Here is a 23135-nt window from a genome sequence, read left to right on the forward strand (position 1 = left end):
TTTTAACGGTGGCAGGTAGCCGCTAGGTCAAAGCGTAGGCATGGCTTCCCTGGTGTATGTGCACATGCACACGGGACCAGACGAAACTCGTTCGACATGCATGAGTGTCGTTTGCTTCGGTGTGATAGAGTAAAAGCGAGCCACAAACAAAAATAAATAGCATCCGAAATGTCGCCTTGTTGGCGACATGGTGTCGAACAAGACTAACATGGCGTGTAACGAGTACAACAAGTGATAAGCGAGCTCTGTTTTGTGGACATGTACCAAGGAAGGCAGGCAAAAATAAAGCGTCATTATCATCTTCCAAGTCAGTTTTTCCGAACGCGGCATCCAACATGCTTGTAAATCTCGGCCAGTTTCGTCGTATGCTAAGCAAGGTTGCGGGAAAATGGCGTATGGCAAGGCGTCGAACGACGCTAAAGTGTGCCACGTTACAAAAGGTCAGTGAAGGCGTACGGGCCAAGAAACAATGGCGTCTCGGTTATCTCCTGAGCTTCACTTGTTTCGAAAAATTTGTGCATTGCGACTGTTCAGCTAGCCAGCGCTACATAGTGCGAAGGGTATACCAAAGGGGTCCTTTGCAGTGCCGAGAGAAACGTAACAAAAGAAAAAATATTATTCGTGGCAAGCTGAACTTTCTTGTTAGAAGGCGTCGTCTGGCATGGCGTCGAACAGTATAGGAAAGTGTGGCCCGTTTCGTGAGCTGTCGAGCAAGGGACGCAGGATAAACGCAGCTTTCATTGTGTCTGAAAGGGCTTGCCTCGTATATCGCATGCAAGACGGTTATCCGCTGAACCAGTACAACACGGTGTCCAGTTGTGATTGCAAGATAAATTTTCTCGGGCTAGATCGGGTTACTAAAAAATGGCCTCGAAAACACGGTGTTCAGCAAGAGTTGTATTTATCTTTCAGTGATCAAGTGAAACACGTGAAACGAAGCAACAGCAATGAAGTATATATATAGGGTGTGGTTTAAGCACACTTTGTGTATATTCGTGTGGCACGATTGTACGTGTGCGTGTATATACATACATGCGGAATTGAAATACTTGATTAGACATGTTGTTCAATGGCGCGAGAGACGTTTAATGGCCGAAAAGCGCCAGGAAATTACATCGTATCTGAACAGATGGATTGATATGTGGGTTTTAACATCCTAAAACCACCATATGATTATGAGAGACGCCGTAGTGGAGGGCTCCGAAAATTTCGACCTCCTGGGGTTCTTTAACGTGCACCCGAATCTGAGCACACGGGCCTACAACATTTCCGCCTCTATCGGAAATGCAGCCGCCGCAGCCGGGATTGGAACCCGCGACCTGCGGGTCAGCAGCCGAATACCTTAGCCACTAGACCACCACGGCGGGGCGTATCTGAGCTACTAGACCACCACGGCGGGGCGTATCTGAACAATGGCCGTATGGTGGTCTTAAATTTCTCGCACTAAAGACGTGAAAAACTTACAAGCATTAAAATCGTAAGACGGGTGTAAAATGTTCGCGTAAACACCGAACGGCAAGACACGGCAATAAAACTACGGTGGCGTATGGTACGAGCACGAATGCGTCGACGACACCCTTGAGTCCAAATACGGTGAGGCAAGTATTTTCTTTAAGTGCAACTACCTCAGCAGCAGCCTCTGAGAAGGAGCAGTGCTAAGAATGCTTGGGTAAACAAGCTAAAAGGTATGCTCAGTTTTTTTTTTAATATAAGCAACGGTTGATGTTTCAAAAAGCCGTTCCCTATCTATGGACATCGACGGTTGGCGAATGGAGTGGTAGCTGTTGTCTGTCGGGGAGTGAACGAGAAAGAGGAAGGGAAGAAATTAAAGGCAGGGAAGTCAACCAGACACGAGTCGGGTTTGTTACCCTGCAATGGGGGAAGGGACGAAGGAATTAAAGAAAAAGAAAAAAAGAGGTAAGAGGACACCATCGGGGTACATGTGCGCCTCTTTATTGTACGCTTACGAGTGGTTACTCATTCCGGTCTACTTTTGCAAAAACAGGAACAAGCCCAGCCCACGTCACTTTTTTGGCCAGAGACACATGGAGCCGAGACCCGAGGATCTTCTCTTTGGAAAAAGGTATATCACCGAGTTTATTCAGCGTCTCCCGTAGCACGTTGCCTTCGCTCGCAAAACGATCACAGAAACGCAATACATGTTCCTATGTCTCATCACTATCACACGAATCACATCTGGAGGTGCCTGCCATATTTATGTGAAAAAAAGTGACGCCTTTGTGAAGGGAAGGGAAATGCGTTTGTGTCTTATACCATCTTCACTTCAATTTACTTTGATTTCCTTAACGATCCCCTGTATGGGTATTATTACATAAGGGGTGGTGTGTAACAAAAAAAAAAGATAACTATACAACGGTGTTTTTAATGGATTCTGCAAACAAGGATGGGTTAGTGATGACACAAATGTCGTGAGGAAGGCCATTCCAGTCTTTTGCTGCTCTTACTCACTATATATGTTGCATAAAAAACAAGCGAAAATTGAAATATTTCGGGAAGTTGTTGGAACCATGGTGACCCCATCAACCACAGAAGGGTTATTCATTTGGCCCCCAAAAGTATTGGGTAAGCTGACACAAATGTGACAGGGTTGAAACACCGTACAGCGTAGAAGAATGTCCACGTTGACAGCCTGAAGACCGTATCATGCCCCGCCGCCGTGGTCTAGTGGCTAAGGTACTCGGCTGCTGACCCGCAGGTCACGGGATCGAATCTCGGCTGCGGCGGCTGCATTTCCGATGGAGGCGGAAATGTGTGCTCAGATTCGGGTGCACGTTAAAGAACCCCAGGTGGTCGAAATTTCTGGAGCCCTCCACTACGGCGTCTCTCATAATCAAATGGTGGTTTTGCGATGTTCAACCCCACATATCAATTAATCACGTCCGAGTTGTCCGAGTTTGAATTGAATTGTTTATTTTCAACATAATACATGTCGAGGGATGGTATGGCTAAAGGCAGAATTAACTGCCTGACAATGGCCCTACCACCCAAGCACTGTCCAACAGGGTTGTGGCTATCAGTAAGAAATTATACATTAGAAAGCGGAAGCTCAGCACGGAAAAAAAAAAAAAAAAAAACATGACATAGCGCTACTTGCAAGGGACGACGACATACATATAGGAATAGTAGAATTGAGTTCTTTAATGTAACAGGTCTTAAGCCACATGTTGTTAGAGGTCTACTCATACTATGAAGGGCACGCAAGACAGCAAATATAATTTAACAACACGCTTAAACAGGGATTTAGATGAAACTTCATACACATTGCTAAGTAATTGTGGATGCTGGTTTAGGAAACTAGGGATCATGTATTTTAGCTGTTTAGTACCATATTTTGTTCTGCAAAACGGAACTTCGAGGTGGCTGTGTCGCAAAATATATGGATTGCGGTTAGTCAAGTACATGTGTGTAAACATAGATTCATTTTGACGCATTTTACTGTGTATGTATGTAGCAAGTTTGAGGGAGTATAGCTGATCCACTTTTAATATCTCATTTTTTAAAAAAAACGGTGCTGTATGGTCAAGATAAGCAAGGTTTTCTATGTGTCGAACAGCTTGTTTTTGGAGGAGTGTCAGCCTGATTAAGTTTGTTTTGCTTGTAGTACCCCAGACTAAGAGGCAGTAGTATAGTTGAGAATGTATGAGTGTATAGTACAGCTGACGTTTTAGCCAAGTCGGAACCAGATGCCGGATATTGTAAAACACTCGATTGGACCTGGAAATGCTAGTATGTAATTTGTTTACGTGATAGGTCCAGATCAAATGTTCTTCGAACAATTCTCCCAGTAACTTAAATACAGTTACCCGTTCAATAGCGCAAGCATCAAAACGAAGAGAAATGTTAGTGACATCGTGTTTATTCTTAGGTTTAAAAACAATGAATTTCGTTTTAGTAACATTTAACTGGAGCTGGTTGAGGGACAACCAAATCAGCAGCTGGTGCAACCAATTGTTTGTTACTATTGCCAAGTCAGCTAAATTATGACCAGAGAAAAATAAACTGGTATCATCGGCGTAGAGAACCATTTTAGGCGTAAGTGGTATATTCACAATGTCGTTGATATAAATTATAAAAAATAGAGGACCCAAAATGGACCCCTGAGGTACGCCGCACATTATTTGCTTCATCTCTGAGCTTATGTTATTAAGACTTACAAATTGAAATCTATCTGAAAAATAACTCTTTATCAGTTCTAAGGTAACGCCTCTAATTCCATATTCGGGAAGTTTTTGAAACAAAATGTGATGCTTTATAGAGTCGAAAGCTTTCCTGAAGTCAAGAAAAACTCCAACAGTAAATAACCTGTTTTCAAAATTTTCAATTATTTCTTCTTTAACACTCAGCAGTGCCTCCTCGGTTGATTTATTCTTGCGAAAGCCGAATTGATTGTCAACAAGTGCCCGCTTTTCATCCAAGAATTGGGTTAACCTAAACTTTACAACTAATTCTAATACTTTAGAAAAAAGAGGTAGCACAGATATGGGCCTGTAGTTATTCAGATCATTCAAGGATCCACCTTTATGCAAGACTACAACTTTGGCTATTTTCATACTAGCAGGAAAGATCCCGGTAGATAGCGCGCTATTACATATATGACAAAGCGGGGCACATAGTATATCAGCAACATGAATAATTGGTCTCGCTTTGATTTCATCATATCCGGCTGCGCTATCTGTTTTCAAAGATTTGATTAATTTACAAATTTCATCTGCAGTACACGGAGACAGAAATATGGAGTTAGTACTGTGAGATGATATATATCCACATAGATCATTTGTAAGATTGTTAGTACCAGGATTATTTGCAATACCAGCATGCAAAAAGTGATCATTAAATTTGTTCACCAGTGGAGTACTGGTATATTCCACATCATCAAACATAAGTGTGCTAGGGATCATAATATTTGAGCTGCCTTTGAGTTTACGAATTGTAGCCCATATTTTTTTGGGGTCACCTGATATCGACGCAAACACATCTTGGTAATATTGAGTGCGAGCTTTCCGAAGATCCGAATTGAGCTTGTTCCTGAGCTTTTTATATTCCCGGAGAATTGTTTCGTCTTTTACACGAATGAAAGTGTCAAATAATCTGTCCCTCATTCTAATTCTATGGTATAACTCACGAGTAACCCATGGTTTTCTAGATTTTCGATTACCTTTAACTGAATGTAGTGGAAAAGCAGAGTCATACGAGTGCTTAACTTTCTGCAAAAATAAATTGTAGGATAAATTCGGATCTTTCTCGTTGTATACATCTGTCCAATCAATATTTTCGACCAATGACCTAAATGCATTCAGTGCCTCAATATTAAAATTTCTTCTAAAAAATGGAGCACTGCGTGCATGACAGTTTTTACTTTTGGGGCGCGGAACGAAAACAAAGATTGGCAGATGATCACTAATATCGAAAGTGAGAATTCCTGAAAATACATCAGCGCTATCATGATTTGTTATGCACAAGTCAATTAAGCTTTCTGTATCTGGTGTTATTCTAGTGGCCCGGTTTATAGTGTTAGAACAATGAAATGACTCTATGACATCATTAAAACGTTGTGTTTGAGAATTGGATAATAATAAATTTATATTAAAATCACCAATCAGAACAACCGACAGACCTGTCATGGTAGCGTACTCAAGAATCTTGCTAACAGACAAACTAAATTCATGAAAATCACCAGAAGGGGGGCGATAGATAGCCGCAATCACGGTACTACAACATTTGACAGCAATTGACTCATAATCATCGTTAACGGCTGAAAATTCAGCGAGAACAAAGTAGTTCAGGTTATTTCTGATATAAAGTGAACAACCACCTCCTCGACGACCTTTCCTGTAGACACTTTCACACTTGTATCCATCAAGAAAATTGACATCAGAAACCGACGAAAACCACGTCTCTGTAAATGCCAGAATGTCAAATTTATGGTCTAGTGCCTCCAGAGCTGTTTCTAATTCCATGACCTTACCACTCAAGCTTCTGCTATTTACATGAAAAATAGACAAATGATCACTCGGCTTTAAAGAATGACTCCGCAAGGTAGAATTGAAAATAGAGCTGTTATAATAGCTTATGCTAGATGATTCTTTCATCATAGAAAAAAAGAAAAAAAAAAGTACGCGAACACAGAAAGACACGTCACAAACTGATCAGTAGCTTATTGTATCTTATCTAAGTCGGTTTGACATTCAATGCGGATCGCTCGCTCGCCCTGTGCCTTACGCACAAACATCTTTCCTTCTTTCTGCCAAACAAACTGATAGTGCTTTTCTTGCGCCCTAGCCCTCATTAGCCCCAAAAGCTTCCTGTTTTCTGCCGTCAGATTATCCAAGAAATAGACATCCGATTTTGAAGACTTCAAATAGCCTTTCTTTGCCATCCATTCATTCCGTGTAGCGCACGATACAAAGCGAACGAGCACCGCTGGTTCTTTACCTGGCTTGGGCGGAAGCCTGTGCAAGCCGTCAATATTAGCTGGCGTGAGCTCGGCAAGGTTTAACTGTTTCGCCAGGTTATTCAGTTTACCGAGCAACTGTTCGCCTTGGCTATGGGGGATACCATGAATTTCCAAATTTTGACGGCGGCTATATTGCTCTAAGTAGTTGAGATGCTGTCGCAGCTTCTGAATTTCCAGAGGGTCATTGGCTGCTTCAGCCTTTTCAACTCTTTTCTTTAGAGTAGCTATTTCACATGATTGCTTCCTCATCTCGATGAGTACATCGTCATACTGCTCTGACAAGTGTTTAACAGATTGTTCCATATTTTGGACTGTGTCCTTCAGTTGCATTAGTTGATCTATTCTGCTTTTAATGGTGGGTATCTCCGACAACTTGCGATTTATTTCAGCCAGTATTTTTCCAGTGTCAGATGTCTGCTGCAGCTGCAACTTCCCGCTGCCGGCGTTCGCACGTGCAGCCAGAATAACACATGCTTGACATTTCCATGCTTTTTTTACTGCCTCGTCGCCTGTCTTAAAAGCAGACTTTGTTACTCCTGAGCATGGTCCAATGTGATAACCGTAGCTACATTCGGAGCACATTGGGCAACTACCGGGATCGGGAAGTGCCTCTTTGCACACTAAACACAAGGCAGAAGCTGCCATTCTCAGTACACACCCGAAATGTACAACACTTCAAATCACGCAGCTCCCACAAGCAAAGCAAAACGACGACAAAACGAAAAAGCGATTTTGTGGTGGTGGTAGGCGGCACAACAGAGAAGAAATGTTAAGGCTTTGTAACTAACCTGCAAGATAGAAGAAATCAGTCTCCCGAGCGTCCGCCCGCCACCACCACCGCTGAACAAATGCGATGGTATCTGATGCGCTTCGTTCTTTTACACAGCTCGATGACGTCACGAAGATTGCGAGGCCCACGTAATGTCAGCACTGTCAAAGTTCCAGAGCTGTCAAATCCGAAGAACTCGGAAACCCTGAGTTGCCTCTCCTCAGAGATGAAAAAACGATGTTTCCAGGTTGGCCTGTTCCTTTTGGGACAGCTCGGGGTCTGCACGAAGCGTGGGAGGTCCGTGTGGTTTCACAGCTCGATGACGTCACGAAGATTGCGAGGCCCACGTAATGTCAGCACTGTCAAAGTTCCAGAGCTGTCAAATCCGAAGAACTCGGAAACCCTGAGTTGCCTCTCCTCAGAGATGAAAAAACGATGTTTCCAGGTTGGCCTGTTCCTTTTGGGACAGCTCGGGGTCTGCACGAAGCGTGGGAGGTCCGTGTGGTTTCCTGCAAGATAGAAGAAATCAGTCTCCCGAGCGTCCGCCCGCCACCACCACCGCTGAACAAAAGTTATAGAACGCACCTGGCAAACGTGGCGTCATATCATGCCGACCAGACCCATAGACGGAAGGAAGAAAAAAAACTTTATTTAGCTCCTGCGGAACATGACTTGGTCACGCACACGGCTCAGTCCCTCGTATGGACCGGTAAGCCGAGACTTCCGGCAACCTCGCGGGCCCGCCGGACAGTCCAGAGCTGATCAGTGAGAGCGGGGATCAGTGAGAGCTGATCAGTTAGAGCTGGGATCAGTGAGAGCAGAGAAAAGTGAGAGCGGGGAACAGTGAGAGCTGATCAGGGAGAGCGAGGATCAGTGAGAGCAGGGATGAGTGAGGGCAGGGAACAGCGAAAGCTGATCAGTGAAAGTGGTGATCAGTGAGAGCGGGGAACAGTGAGAGCCGGAAACAGTGAGAGCAAGGTACAGTGAGAGCTGAGAACAGGGAGAGCTGATCAGTGAGAGCGGGGAACCGCGAGAGCTGATCAGTGAGAGCTGATCAGTGAGAGCTGGGATCAGTGAGAGCAGAGAAAAGTAAGAGCGAGGATCAGTGAGATCAAAGATCAGTGAGAGCAGGGAACAGCGAAAGCTGATCAGTGAGAGCTGGGATCAGTGAGAACGGGAAACAGTGAGAGCCGGAAACAGTGAGAACGGGGTACAGTGAGAGCTGAGACCAGGGAGACTGATCAGTGAGAGCGGGGAACCACGAGAGCTGATTAGTGAGAGCGGGGAACAGTGAGAGCTGGGATCATGGAGAGCGGATAACAGTGACAGTTGATTACTGAGAGCAGAGATAACTAAGAGCGGGGAACAGTGAGAGCTGATCAGTGAGAGCAGGGAGAAGTGAGAGCTGGGATCAGCGAGAGCAGGGGACAGTGACAGCGGGGAACAGTGAGAGCTGGGATCAGTGAAAACGGGGAACAGTGAGAGCTGATCTGTAAGAGCGGGGATCAGTGAGAGAGTGACGACGGCCACTGTCATGCAATGGCCATAGTCAGGCGGTGGTGGCGGCTGCTGCGGCTGCTCGTGATGATGATGATGATGATAATTTTGATGATGGCTGCTCTCACCTTTGGCTGTACATTTTTAGCACATCTACGGAACACAACGAGTGTCGTTTGACGCGTTGCACACGAGGAAAGACATGGCAGAGAGGAAATGTCTTTGTCGGTTGCTAATTGGGCTTGTTACAAAATGGCACAGAGCCTCTGTTCACATACGCGTGTGCGTGAATAGGCCGTTAGGGATTCGCGGGCAAGCGCGGAAACAATGGAGGGTTTCACACCTCGTGCGGAGAAAGAACTTGGAACCACTCCAGCAGGAGTACTCTTCTTTTACCGGGGTATGTATATATTGTCAGGATATCTCAGGTAAACAGGTGTTCCCTCCGCAATCGAGATAACCATGTGTAAACGTTTTGTGTACATAAGATTGTACACCAACATATATTTTTATGCTTAAATCAATCCTAGGTTCTAGATTTGCTTCGTTGCCACAGTTAATTCCAACACGTCAATCCTCTTGCCTTAATTAGGACACTAAAGAGTAACAATGAATTATTTTATATTGACCGACTGCACTCTGAGAACTTTATTTTCATATGTTTCACTATCATAAGTTTCTTATTGGCAGAAAAAAATCAAGGCTGATGTTTCATTTTTAAATTTGGTGCAAAAATCTCCGCGCGCAACGTCAAAAATATCAGGGTGTACATTACTATTTCCGCTACGTTGACTCGATGCAATTTTCTCGTACTTCGTATGCTGAGTCTTCGGCAGTCACAGATGACAACGTACTTCACTTTTTTTTTTATCAGAACCTGCGTAGGAATCAGTAGACGCCTTCAAAATCTATGATGTCGCGGTGTTTTGTACGGCTATCTCAGGGTGGCGTCTGGACCAGCATTTCTTCTCACGCATTTTTTCGCCTACCAAGCGTCGTGTCATGGTTAGATTGATTGATATGTGGGGTTTAACGTCCCAAAACCACTATATGATTATGAGAGACGCCGTAGTGGAGGGCTCCGGAAATTTCGACCACCTGGGGTTCTTTAACGTGCACCCAAATCTGAGCACACGGGCCTACAACATTTCCGCCTCCATCGGAAATGCGGCCGCCGCAGCCGGGATTCGAACCCGCACCCTGTGGGTCAGCAGCCGAGTACCTTATAGCCACTAGACCACCGCGGCGGGGCGTGTCATGGTTAGAGTGGTGTATTCCGGATAGTCAAATTAATGTTTACGAACGCGCGAAGTTTCATTATGCTCTTTAGGGTCCCCTTACGGGGTCCCCCTCACCGCGCCACGTTCAAGGATGAGAGAATAGTTTCTACCCCAGCTTCGCTACCTTTCCTGCAGGTGATATCCCCTCCTCGCCCCTTTTTTTTCATAAAGAGCACGTGTACAGTGCCAGCACTAAGCGTTGAGCCTCTCGCTTGTCGGATACAGCTGCGCAAGTGGCGGCAGTCCCCACTTACGCAGTCGGAGAGACGCAGTATCAAGCGAAATCAGTTGGTCCCACGCGACAGTGGTGCGACACAAGCAAGAACTAACGAGCGGCTGCATGACAAATCAGTGCAGCAGCCAATTCACGTCCACTATGTCGTGTGTGTGGAGCAATCGATATATATGCAACAGTTTAGACGTCACGGAAACCTCTGTTCTTGCGTCATGAAGTGCGCCAGAAAGACGAGCAATGCCTAGGGACATACGCCGCGCCGGGGCGCGGCGTATGTAGGCTCCTTAGCAATGCCTGGAAGTAATAATGCGCTCACGCTGTTTTTTATTTCTTTTGCAGAGGCTGGTGAGGGGGCTCTTTAAAGCAGCCTGTAATAAATATGTCTGTTTGCGATTGCATAACCCGCACTTCTAACACAAGCTAGCTATTGCAGTTCTTTTAGGGGTGGAGCTCCTAATGCCGTGCGTCCGCGTTGCATGTAGTAGTAGTAGTAGTAGTAGTAGTAGTAGTAGTAGTAGTAGTAGTAGTAGCAGTAGTAGTAGTAGTAGTAGTAGTAGTAGTAGGTTTGCACCTCTCGTTTAGTCCTTGGAGTTTCCGCTGGATGGCGGTACGCGTATATGATGGATATATGATGAAAAGATGTGAGTTGGTGGTACTTGGAGTGTTCACTAGATGGATGGACGGAGGGACGTATCGACAGACGTTACAGACAGGCAGATAGACAGACAGACGGAAGGATGGACAGGCAGACGAACAGACGCAGGGACGCACGCACGCATGGATCGACGCACCGACGGACGAATGAATGGTTTGACTGACGGACGCACGGACGGATAGACACACGTACAGACTGTCTGACTAACGTATGCATGGATGGATGGACAGACAGATAGAAACACGGATGGGCAGGCGGACATACAGAGAGACTCATGAATGGACGGACGCATGGACGGACGGACGCTTCGCCCCACTCATTATAGTTCACCCCGTGAATATGCTGTCGTTTTTTTCTTTTTTTTTCAAGATTGATGAGAAGTGTGCTTCACCTCCTCAGAATACGCGAAATTCTGTGAACTCACACTGGGTTGAGGGTTTTTTGGGTTTTTTTTTTTTATGGATCTTCAACAAAACTAGGTCTATATTTGTGTTCCTTTAGAAGCCACACATCAGCATGAACGGAGGAGCAATGTAAGGTTTTTAGGCAAGCCATTTTTCACTGTAAACTGATTCCCCCGGGCTATTTCAGTCCTACAAAAATAAACAGTGGCTATAACACCCAAAACGTCTTGAGCACTAAAGATAGAAAGTTTGTCCACAGCAAGTCATATTTGCAAACGTTGGCCAAGAAAGAAACAGGAAAAAAAAACGTTAATGAATAACCAAAGCACAGTGCAATCAAAGCAAGTCCGCAGCTAAATAAAGGAACACAATCAATGTAAGTTTGTGAATTAGAGAGCAAAACAGAAAAGCGACATTCTTTAGCTTGGGTATCATGCAAGCGTGGATAGTCGTGGGAACATGCGAAAAAAATTAGAAAAGAATGCGAACTTGACTGTTCACAGATAACCGACCCTGCCACAGTACACAAAAAAAGTTTTTCGGCCATTTGATGGCTGATTTCTGTGTGAAGGAAAATGTACATTGAAGAACTCGTTCTCTTTGCTGCAGTTCGTGTTTGAGCAGTTGTCCAAGTGACGCCTTTCCGCAATATTATTTTTTTTTTTTTGCGAGTTTCACGGGAAATTGGAGAGGCCCCAAAAGACAGAGCATGGCGAACCGTTTTCCAAGCCCACGGACATCCCTCATCTCTCTAACAATTTCATGCATGGCCGAGGGACCCTTTCGTGAGACGATAGCGACGCAGTCAACGTTGCGACAAAACGCTGGGTCAACAACTGCAAGGTATACCTGTTTCGTGAACCAGAGCCGCGGAACTAGGGAAGCACGTCAAGCCTTTCCCGCCAAACATCCTGCTTTGTGCAAATATCAATTTCGGTCGGCAAACACCTCGCGTCTTTACCAGAGCGTACACTGCAAACAGTTGGAAAGTCGGGCGAACAAAACGAACCCACGTGAGTATCACTGCGTAATCTGCGCGAACGGGAGTACAAACTTGGTGGACAAACGCGTCGTCAACGCGAAATTAGAAAGAAAAAAACCTGCAACACGGATACCGAGAACGCGGTCACCGTAACGACTTGGTGTAGTAAGCGTGTCGCTTAATTTGTGGCTTCCGGTAGACAGAGATAAATTCGCCCAAGGTAAACAAAAACAAACGGCTGCCCCACGCACCCACGCGCGTAGACCAGGTGCACTTGAAACCGGAAGTTGAGTGGCGCCACCTGCCGAGGGTCTGCCATGCGTAACTTGCTGGTTCCAGGAGAATTCCGTGTTGGAACAGAGAGAGAGCTTAAGAGTATACTATGTCTTGGTGATAGTAGAAATGAATCTATCATGTTGATTTGACGTGAGAGTGACCAGATTTAAACTTAATGTTGGCCGCCTGACGAAAAGCAGCCGGTTCAGTGGAGAGTATGCAGACACTGGAGAGGGTAGAACGCGAGACGGAAATCTCAGACTTACGGTGCGAGAGATGGTCGGACGATATTCTTCATTGAGGCATCTTGGTGACGTTAAAGATTGGAATAGATCACAGCGGCGCTGGTGTATATCAAGTGCTTTCAGATATTGATATGTCGCGACATCACTACATTTCAAACTTATCAGAGAAGAAGTTGGCACGCTGCCAACTTCAGAAGGTCGATCGCGTACTCGGCAGTCAATTACATGTGATGTAGTGGCGTTGCGTTTGTGCTAGTTGGCTCACGATTTCCAATAATGAAGGTGGTGTATAATACGTGGACTGGAAGAATAAAATATATTTGGTTTTGATTTGATTGATTGATACGTAGGGTTTAACGCCCCAAAATCCACCATATCATCATGAGAGACACCGTAGTGGAGGGCTCCAGAAATTTCGACCACTTGGGGCTCTTTAACGTGCACGCAAATCTGAGCACACGGGCCTACAACATTTCCGCCTCCATCGGAAATGCAGCCGCCGCAGCTGGGATTCGATCCCACGACCTGCGGGTCAGCAGCCGAGTACCTTAGCCACCAGACCACCACGGCGGGGCAAAACATATTTGGTTGTTAATGAGTGCCATGGATTGTGTCCTTTCGACGTGCCGTCTTTTCAGCGTTGTTTTTTACTGGAAATGCATTTTGTGTGTCTCGGACCATTCTCATAGAGAGTGAAAGTCGTCGAATTTCCCGAGCGGCCCTTTACGATGTGATACAAAAATGAAACAGGAATCCAAGGGCAACGCCCATCCGATCACCAGTGGACGACCAGCGAAATACATTTACTAAAGCACCGAGGCCCAGCTGAGGCTGGTGAACAAGGCTAAAATATTAGCCACTGTCCATGGCTACCTGAAGTCACTTGGTCGTTGCGTTCCTGCTTCAAATGGCCTGGTCAAAGAAATAAAGATTGAAGTCATTCTCTTTTGCAACCATGTGTGATAATGTTTTACACCATACAAATTCACCGTGTCCACTACGGGGACTGCAGATGGTAAACGATTCCGGAAAGTGGGACATCCCGATGAATGCGTTTTGTCACGTGATTAAATAAAACTCAAACTCAAAGGTGCAAGTCAGGCGATCAGAGGGGACATGGAATCCGCCAAAGTATGCCGGTAGCCAAACGAGAGTAGAACTTGATAGCATACCGCAGGTCTCGGGTTCGAATCCCGGCTGCGGCGGCTGCATTTCCGGTGGAGGCGGAAATGTTGCAGGCGCGTGTGCTCAGATTTGGGTGCACGTTAAAGAACCCCAGGTGGTCGAAATTTCAGGAGCCCTCCACTGCGGCGTCTCTCATAATCATATGGTGGTTTTGGGACCTTTAACCCCACATATCTATCAAAAACGTAATAGCATTATCGGGCTGTGTTCATATCGCCTTCCTAAACGCCAGCCTGCTTCCGCATCTCACTGGAGACCTTAACCGTGTTTCGAAGAAAACCAAACTGCACACACCATTAGTCTGATATCGTTCATTGTGTAAGCCTCAAATTTTCACCCTCGGCCAAACGGTGCTTTTTTTCGCTCACAACCAAAAAGACGTCACCATTGAAATCACAGTGTCTGCAAAACGAGCTCTTCATCGCTGTCTCCTTAATATTTTGTGAGCGTACTACGCTCGAAAAAGAAGTTGATCAAGCCCAAAGTACACTGCATTCGTCAGCTTACGCAGTGACAGACGAAGGTTTCCAATACAGATTTACAAATCGAAATTCAGGGTCATTGCTCACAGCTTGTCTGTCGTCCTATTTTCGCGAGTTTTTTTTTTCCCCATTAGTCAGAGACACTGCGTAACTAATCAACGATGACCACATGCTGAGCTAAACGTTCAACACGAGACGTGGGCGTTGCAGTCACTTTTCGCATCCACTTGAAAAAGCATACCCATGTACTCGGGAGGAATTGATTCGGGGAAATCGATTGCAAACAGTTCGCATACATGTGCCATTGTCCCCGATAACCCCAGTGACAGAAGAAAGAAAAGCTCCCCGCAAAACCAGCGAGGTCATACTTTCACCTACCGATTGACTTACATAACACACGTGCGAGTTTCCAAGAACGGTCGTGGTTCGCAATTATTTCGACCACACTGGTCGTCGGATCGCGTGTCAAATTTGGAACAAGCGAATGAAAGTGAAAAGTTCGTAGACTGACGTCGGGCCAGAAGAAATGTAGGTGTTCTTACGGGAGAACGGAATCAGAAAAAGAAAACAACAAACACGATTCCGTTGGCCACCCCTCTTTCAAGCCTCCGCTCTTGTTCATTGCGCTTCCCAGCATAACTACTATGCATCCTGTTTCAGACGACGCGATCCGGCGCGGCAGACGATCTGTGTAGCTAGCAGACGGCGCGCGCTTCTGCGTAGCAGACGACAACGCGATCCGGTGAGCCGCGCACGCGTGAAACAGACGACGCGGTGTTGTGGGCACAGCACGCAGCCCCATTGTCGAAGGAGGGCGGGAGTCCGCCAAGCGATCTCGCATCTCCCCGCCCCTTCGCGTGACAGCAAAAGCTTACCTGTCACTTTCGGCTGCGCGATGAAGACGCATTGTGGGAAACCGTCTCCGGCCGAGGCGCGACCTCCGTGACGTGGACTTCGCGAAGTCACGATAGAGCTGGCAGACGGATCCATCGCCGCGCAGACGAACAAGCCGTCTGTTTGTGTCCGCGCCACTGGTAGCAGGCGGCCCGCAGCAAGTCGGAATGCGAGCGGATGACTTGTGATATGCACACCGGCCAGATAAAGACGTAATGCTTTCATTTGATAACGCGACGGCATGGCAAGTGTGCGAGCTGAACATGTGAAACTGGCAGTGTCATGCTTAGGAGACGCGTTTTGTGGGAGCTCATAATAAAAACAAATATCTTGTTAAAGAAGAGAGTGATAAGTAGACAAACACGACAATATTCAGAGAACGGAAGACTTGTTGAGCAAAATTCGCAATGTTCATAGACTGTCGCACTGCCTAGCGGAATTCAGGAGCGTCCTCTCAAGGATGGTCAGTAGGCAGACACTCGCAATGGGTGCACGTTAAAGAACCCCACGTGGTCTAAATTTCCGGAGCCCTCCACTACGGCGTCTCTCATAATCATAGTGTGGTTTTGGGACGTTAAACCCCACATATCAATCAATCAGACACTCGCAATGATTGGTGGTGCTAGCCGCAGTGTTAACGCGTTAGCGAGAAACCGTAAAACCACTTTGTATGTTTCGTGAATCAGTGAATATACTGGACCATCCGTGACACGATAAATGTGATTCGTTCTTGCGAGACGCGAAGTTTTCGTGAAAATACGTGGCAACTCACGCTTTCGGTTATAGCCCGAAGAGAACACATATCAGCTTCGCGAAATTTTCTGCAGCCTCTTAGGATAGTTAAATCTTATCGTCTTACCATTCCAGTTAGAACTCGCCTTGTTTTTCGTCCGTATAGCATTCGCCAGTGCTTTTGTAGTGCATGAATCCCATAACATTTATTGTACGCGGAAGGGAGTGCAAGTTCGCGATTACCGTTTCTAAACCTTGACCTACGCTGCGCCGCTTGTTCTTTAAGTTTGTTGACAGATGGCGGCACACTGCAAGCGATTTCTTTCTTGCCGGGTATCGGAACGAAATGACCTCCGCACCCTTAAATAAACGTGGTGAGTGACACCGTGTGCATGTTGTGCGTGGTGAATGACGCGTTGTTGGTGCTATTGAAGTCGTTTGGCGGAGATAATCCCTCAGATTAATTTCATGAGTGATGTTCAAAGAAACCGTTGTGACGTCGAGGATTTTTCAGTGGACGCAGATGTTTGTCAGCGCGCTGAGAGTGGCAGCAGCGATGAACGATCCGCTGTTAGCTCAAGAACAGGAAGTTGCACGTGCGTTAATATTTTTTCACACTCGCAAGTCGCTTCGATTGTATTTATTGTCTGATATCCTTCAGCGAGCTCAAAACAAAAGCATACTTTTTTCTTGTGCATTGAATGTACCCCAATTACAGTGATTATCACAATGCGCCGCATGCCACCAACACGCTCGAGCTCGACCAGCGAAGCGAAATAGTTAAAGCAATGAAATATGCAGTTACGACTACAGTCCACGCTTACTTCGCCTGCACTTCACCGGTGCCGTCTGAAGGACGCTGTTGTTTGACAAATTTTCGCAGTTTTGACGTTGCGAAAAGCGTACGTGTGTCGATATCTTCGTTTCGATAGCGCTGATGGAACTTGCAACATCCGAGTGCAGGGAAATGTGCACTTTTAGTCTGATCACGGCTGTGATTAAAGCACTACTGTTCTGTTCTGTACCAACTGTTTTGCTGTGCAGAGGTTGAGGTTCATATTGCCTCGGCTACTCCATATCAATAAGTTCTGCAGCGAAAAAAAAAAGAATAACACTGAATGGTACCCAAAAGTGAACAATCCAAAAAAAGTACAATAGCGCACTGATACCAGTTCAAATATCATGCCAGTACACAGTTTGCTTGTAGCTGTTCACACTATCATAAACTGTTCACACGCACACCTCCCTTTTCTACTGTCAGTATATGCACAAACACATATATCAATCCCTGGCTGTCCATCACAGGCGCTTATCCAGTCCGGTCTCCACTAAAACGTTGGTCAGGAAGATGTTCGCCTTTTTCTGAAGATGTATCTCAGGCCATGGTCTGAGTAATTTCTTTAATGTGAGGAGCCGTCTGTCCAAATTTGCTATATTTGTTCCTTATTTTTTCTCTTTCATTCGCATATTTAACGCACTCCAAAAGAATATGGTGAACATTTTCTTCTGCATGACCACAGTGGCACCGGTGAGTTGGATCGATGTATTCTGTGCAGGAAGCTCTTTGTGTATGCCACTTTCAAGCGAAGTCTCTGGAACAATGTATCTAAGTGTCATGGGAGATCTGTCGCTATGAAAAATTTTCTGCGTGCGTCAACCTCATAAAGTACTGATTTCTTTGATTTGGGGCTATCGAACCATTTCTCCATTGAACAATGGTTAGCTCCTTGCGTTATAAAATGTCGAATATCTTCCCCAGACATCAGGATTGCGCAATCCCATACTTCTCTCAACGTTCTCTTGGCGAGGCTGTCAGCATCTTCATTTCCCTTTAATCCAATGTGACTGTGTATCCATTGGAATATGATGTGACCCTGCGCTGAGGCATATTCCATAGTTTGTGCAAAACATTGTGCTATTTCACGATTTTTGTAAAGTGATCTCGCTTTTTTTGATTAGCTAAAGGGCAGGCTTGCTATCCGAGCATGTCACCCACTTTCATGGCTCTTAAATTTTGCAGGTAAGCTTAACTGCTTCAAAGATAGCCCACCGATTCTGTTGTCGATGAAGATTTGTGCGAAAATTTGTGCATCCTCTTTTATGATTTTGTTGTATAAAGACCGCACAGGGTGATGCTTCTTCAGTGCATGATCCATCTGTATATGTCTTCGTTTTTTTATTATGCATTATATGAAAATGATGAAGTACCATCTGTGCCACTACTAGAGGCGCCATGTCTGCTTTCTTCCGTATGCCATCTATTTCACAGATAACGTTGAGAAGCGGTAGCGTCCAAGGCGGTTTTCAAGGTTTCCATCATGTAAATTTTGGTATTACTGCTTGGAATGATGATACACTATCCTGTAGTTGTGTTGCCGTCCTCTGTGTTAGTGCACCAGAAAAAGGATGACTTTCATGTTGCGTGAAAATTCTAAATAAGTTTCTAGATGTTTCTTTAGCTCGGGGTACTGCCAAAGGTGGTTGCAGAGCCTCTGCATACACTACACACACTCTGCATACACTCTGCAAGCACTGGGAGTTGACCGTGGCAACCCCACACATACCCTCAAACGCCTTGCCAATAACAAGTCTTGTTTCGGTGGAGGCTGGTAGTTCGTGCAGCAGAGGCATGCATGAGTAACTTACGATGAGGCGTATCTACGCAACATGTAGGGCCTATAGCGATTCTGTAGTACCTCCCCATTTAGCCCTGCAGAGAGGCCGGACGATTCGAATGGCTTGGTTCACTTTTTGTTGAAGGGACTGGACATGAGGCGGCCATGTTAGTCTCCGGTCTAAAATCACACCCCAAATAGTATGAGTTCTTACCATTTGAATGGGCTGGTTTTGCAGAATAATCTGGAAACCTCCAGGTCTCTTTAATGTAAACGGTTGTATGGCTCTTTTAGCCAGACTCAGTACCATACCTCTTTTTCTTAGAAAGCGATTTACATAATGCAATCCTTCGTTTAAAGTATGTTGGACATCCAAAAACGATGGACCAGTCGTCCATATACTTATACCATCAGAATATACTGAACGTGTGATGCTAGACGGAAGATTATACGAGAGCTGCGCCATGACTGCATTAAAGAGGGTAGGGCTTAGCACGCTGCCCTTTGGCACTCCTTGGTTGACGATATGTTCTGACGTTGGGCCTTCCTGCGTAGCTACAAAAATTTGCCGGTGCTTCAAGAAGTTAGCGATCCAAAGCAGTATCTTGCCCTTGAATCCCTGCAACGCTAGGCCTTCCAGAACGTGAACGTGACTCACTGTGTCGTATGCTCGTTGGACATCAAGGAATACAGCGACAGTGATGTTTCCTTGCGTACGTTTGTTTTCCACACCTGTGACCAAGTCCAAAATGCAGTCCATTGTGCATCTACCTCTTCTGAATCCGGCTATGCTTCCTGCGCTACTTATTGGGAGGTTAATTGCTTGTGTTCCGTTGAAGAAGCAGCTGCATGATGCTTACAGAGGAAGTAATGACGACGGCGTAATATATTTCAACACCATCGCTAACGTTAATAAATACGGTCCTGTGCAGCTGTGACAGTGCGCTACTCGCTGGTGGCCTATTACTGCAGCAAATCCACCAGACAGGCTCGGCACTAATGGTCTCGGAGTGTCCTTCACTTCAGACGTGAATTCTAGTTCGCGCAGTTTTCTGCACCACGCACAGGATTACGCAAAGTATCATTAATACACGGTCGATCAACTGACACCACCAACCTTTGCACTGCGGGAATAAATGAGATAGCGAACATTCAGCAGTTCTTATCGGTTGGGAAAGTACTTTGCTTCGATATACATTCATTCGACGATCAAGAGTTCATCCGGTGAAAGCGGCACGGGGGATACGTCCGTGCGTCCTATCGTTTCTTATGCGAGTTCACGGATTGATCATCCTTCCGCAGCCATCTTGGATTGCACGGCACGCCACCTACAGGCCGTGGGCAATGCAAATAGCACATGATAAGAAGGGGCGCATGCAAACACGTGGTGCGAAGAAAAAGCCAGCAAAAAAAAAAAAAGGCATTGAAGCTGCGATTCGATAAAGCCGATATTTGACTTGCGTAAGCAGCTGTAGCTCAGTTATGAAGGTTGCTTAGCGGTACCTTCTGCAATGTCAAGCGCTGACACAGATTGACCAAGTCTGATAAGCTACGTTGTTATCATGATAATATTATGTGTTACTTCACGTACCAAAACCATGATATGATTATAATGCACACAGTAGCAAAGGGCTTGGAAAATTTCTACCAACCAGCACTGTACACTAGACAATAGCATTTATTTAGCCTTTACCGAAACGTGGCCGCCACTGCCGGGATTGAAACCCCACCGCGATCGTTGTCACTGCACCACCGAAACGGACAAGACATGTCATTGATGCAATTTCCACACTCTGTGGAAAATTTTGAATTGCCTGAATACGCACATGCCTTAAAGCTTCCATGAGGCACCATCGAAGTTCACAGAATGCGGTAGCCATGTCTTCTAACTTGTGTCTTCATTTTCATGAGTCCCATCACTGATGGCCAATGCAGAGGTGCTAACAAGATACAAAGACAAGACGATTCAGCTAACTGTCACCCCCTCTGAAGTAATTTATGAGAGGCTGACCTACAAAGCCATCGAGATTGATAGTTGTAGTAGCCGCGCTGGTACGTAAAGTGTACAAAAATGGTTAGTAAAATGCATGAAGAAGCAGATCAGTATTCGTCATTCAGCGTTTTTTTTAGATGCGGAGCATCTAATACTCGAGGCTTGTAGTGCGGCGCCGTCCGCAAGCTTCCTCCTCCTTCTTCCACCATCTGGGCATCCCTTCCTCCTCTACACACCGCGCGCGCTTCACTCCTCCACCATCTGTGCACCCTTCCTCCTCTACACACCGCGTGCGCTTCTCCTCTTCACGAACATTCGCTAGCTGTATAATGTAGCGCGCATGCGCCGTCACGCTTCGAGAACATCGGCAGCTGACGCGCGCGCATGCGCCGTCGCCTTCGAGAACATCAGCAGCTGACGCGCGCGCATGCGCCGTTGCGCTTCTCCCCCTTCTCGAACATTCGACAGCTGACAGTGCATGCGCCGTCGCACTGTATATATACTCAAGGTCGGTGCTCGCTCGCTCAGTTGCCGCTCGTCGGTTGGTTTGTACGGCGCGTCGACGTCCGAGGTCGCAATGATCGACGTCCCTTCGACCAGCGCCGGCCAAAGTGTTGGCGGAACCGCAACCAAGTCGTCGTCCGAAGACAAGGCAGCGCGGAGAAGAGCTCGCGACGCCGAACGTAAACGTCGGCGTCGAGCGGAAGATGCTCAACTTAGAGAACGTGAAGCCGCTGAGAGACGTCAGCGTCGAGCAGCAGCACCGGATTCGGCCGCTTTGAAACGTAAGCGTCGACAAGAGGACCCGGACTTTCGAAAACGGGAAGCCGAGTGCAAGCGTCGGCGACGAGAGGCCGATCCCGATGCTGCCCGCGAGCGCAAGCGCGCCGAGGTAGCGGCGTGGCGCGCCAAGCAGTATGCCACGCCCAACGCTCGCTTCAAGCGCGACTTCCTCGACCGAAGCTTCGGCCACACCTGCAAGGTGTGTGATCGTCTTTGGTTCGATAACAACTTAACTGGGATCTGCAACATTCAGAACAACTCCAAAGCGTTGTCGGTTCTTTGCGATACGTTTGGAAAGGGCACCGACTATGCTGACTACGTCGTGTGTGCTACGTGCAAGCAGTCGTTGATTGCCGGTCGAGTTCCCTCGGCTAGCGTGAGTTACGCTCCGCATCCTCCTCAGTGTTCCCCCGAGGGAAGCTGCGGGCAATTTTTTAACATCGCGAGTACTTACTCTTTTGGCTCATGCTGGTGAGAAATGGTCGTGGATCTCACCTGATGATGTTCGCGTTATCCTTCCGGACCTCCTCGTTCCTTTCGTCCCCAAAACTCAGATAAGATTGACAGCTATGCAGGCGTACATATAGATGGAATGAACAGCGAAGTGATTGTTTATCCCTTTGCATTTAGAACAATGAGCAAGCAGACTATGGTCCCTGTTCTGCAATAATAATTGTGCAAGCTCAGACGACGCAGGAGCAGCTTGATTTGTAATATTAACACATATAATATGTTAGAAGTGCTTTAATCTAGCAGATTCTACTAGTTTCAGTTGTGTGATGTCACTATTTTATTGAGAAACTGCAAAAAGTTTTGCAATGCAAATTCAAATTACGCGTGCTGGGCGCACCGTTCGATGGTGGCGCCCTCCTGGTGGCATCATTGCGAAAACGACCACAGCTCTCTCATTGGTTTGCTGGAAAGACGGCACGCTGCCTCGTTCTAGTACACCATCACGGAGGCATCTCACGTGCGGGTAGTGTGTAGATGATTCACAGACATTTTCCTACCATCCCAAACTCCGCATTGAGTCTACGTACCAAAAAATTTACATGTGGAAATTGTTTTTTGGGGTTTTTCACGTCCCAAAACGATTATATAAATATGAGAGAGGCGGTAGTGGAGGGCTCCGGAAATTTTGTCTGTCTGTTTTTCTTTACAGCGCACCGACATCGCACAGTACATGAACCTCTATTATTTCACCTCCATTGAAATGCTAGAGGGTTATACATTGTGCAATGTCAGCGAACGGTAAAGAATACCAGGCGGTCACCATTTCCGGAGTCTTCCTCTACGGCGTCTCTCATAATCATATCATGGTTTCGGGACGTCAAACCTTGATATTCTTATCAAGAAGTAATAACAAAGGCCCAAGTGAGCTTGAAGCCGCAAGCATGAAAAGCAGGCCAATCCGTGCACTTACCATCATTTCCGTGGTGGCCGCGTAGAGCTCTTTCTAGTAAATATTCTAGGAAACACCATGCCATGAAGCAGTGTTGGCACATGCAAGGTTTGTTTTTAAGCTTGGATTCTTCACGACACACTCACAACGTGGTCTTGGCAGGCATGGCTTGCCGAGCTGGCACCGGCGAGTCAACTGGTGACCCTGGACTAGGCCCGGCGAGCCACCGCG

The sequence above is a fragment of the Rhipicephalus microplus genome, chromosome 8 (genome assembly GCF_043290135.1).
Source record: "Rhipicephalus microplus isolate Deutch F79 chromosome 8, USDA_Rmic, whole genome shotgun sequence".
NCBI lineage: Eukaryota > Metazoa > Arthropoda > Arachnida > Ixodida > Ixodidae > Rhipicephalus > Rhipicephalus microplus.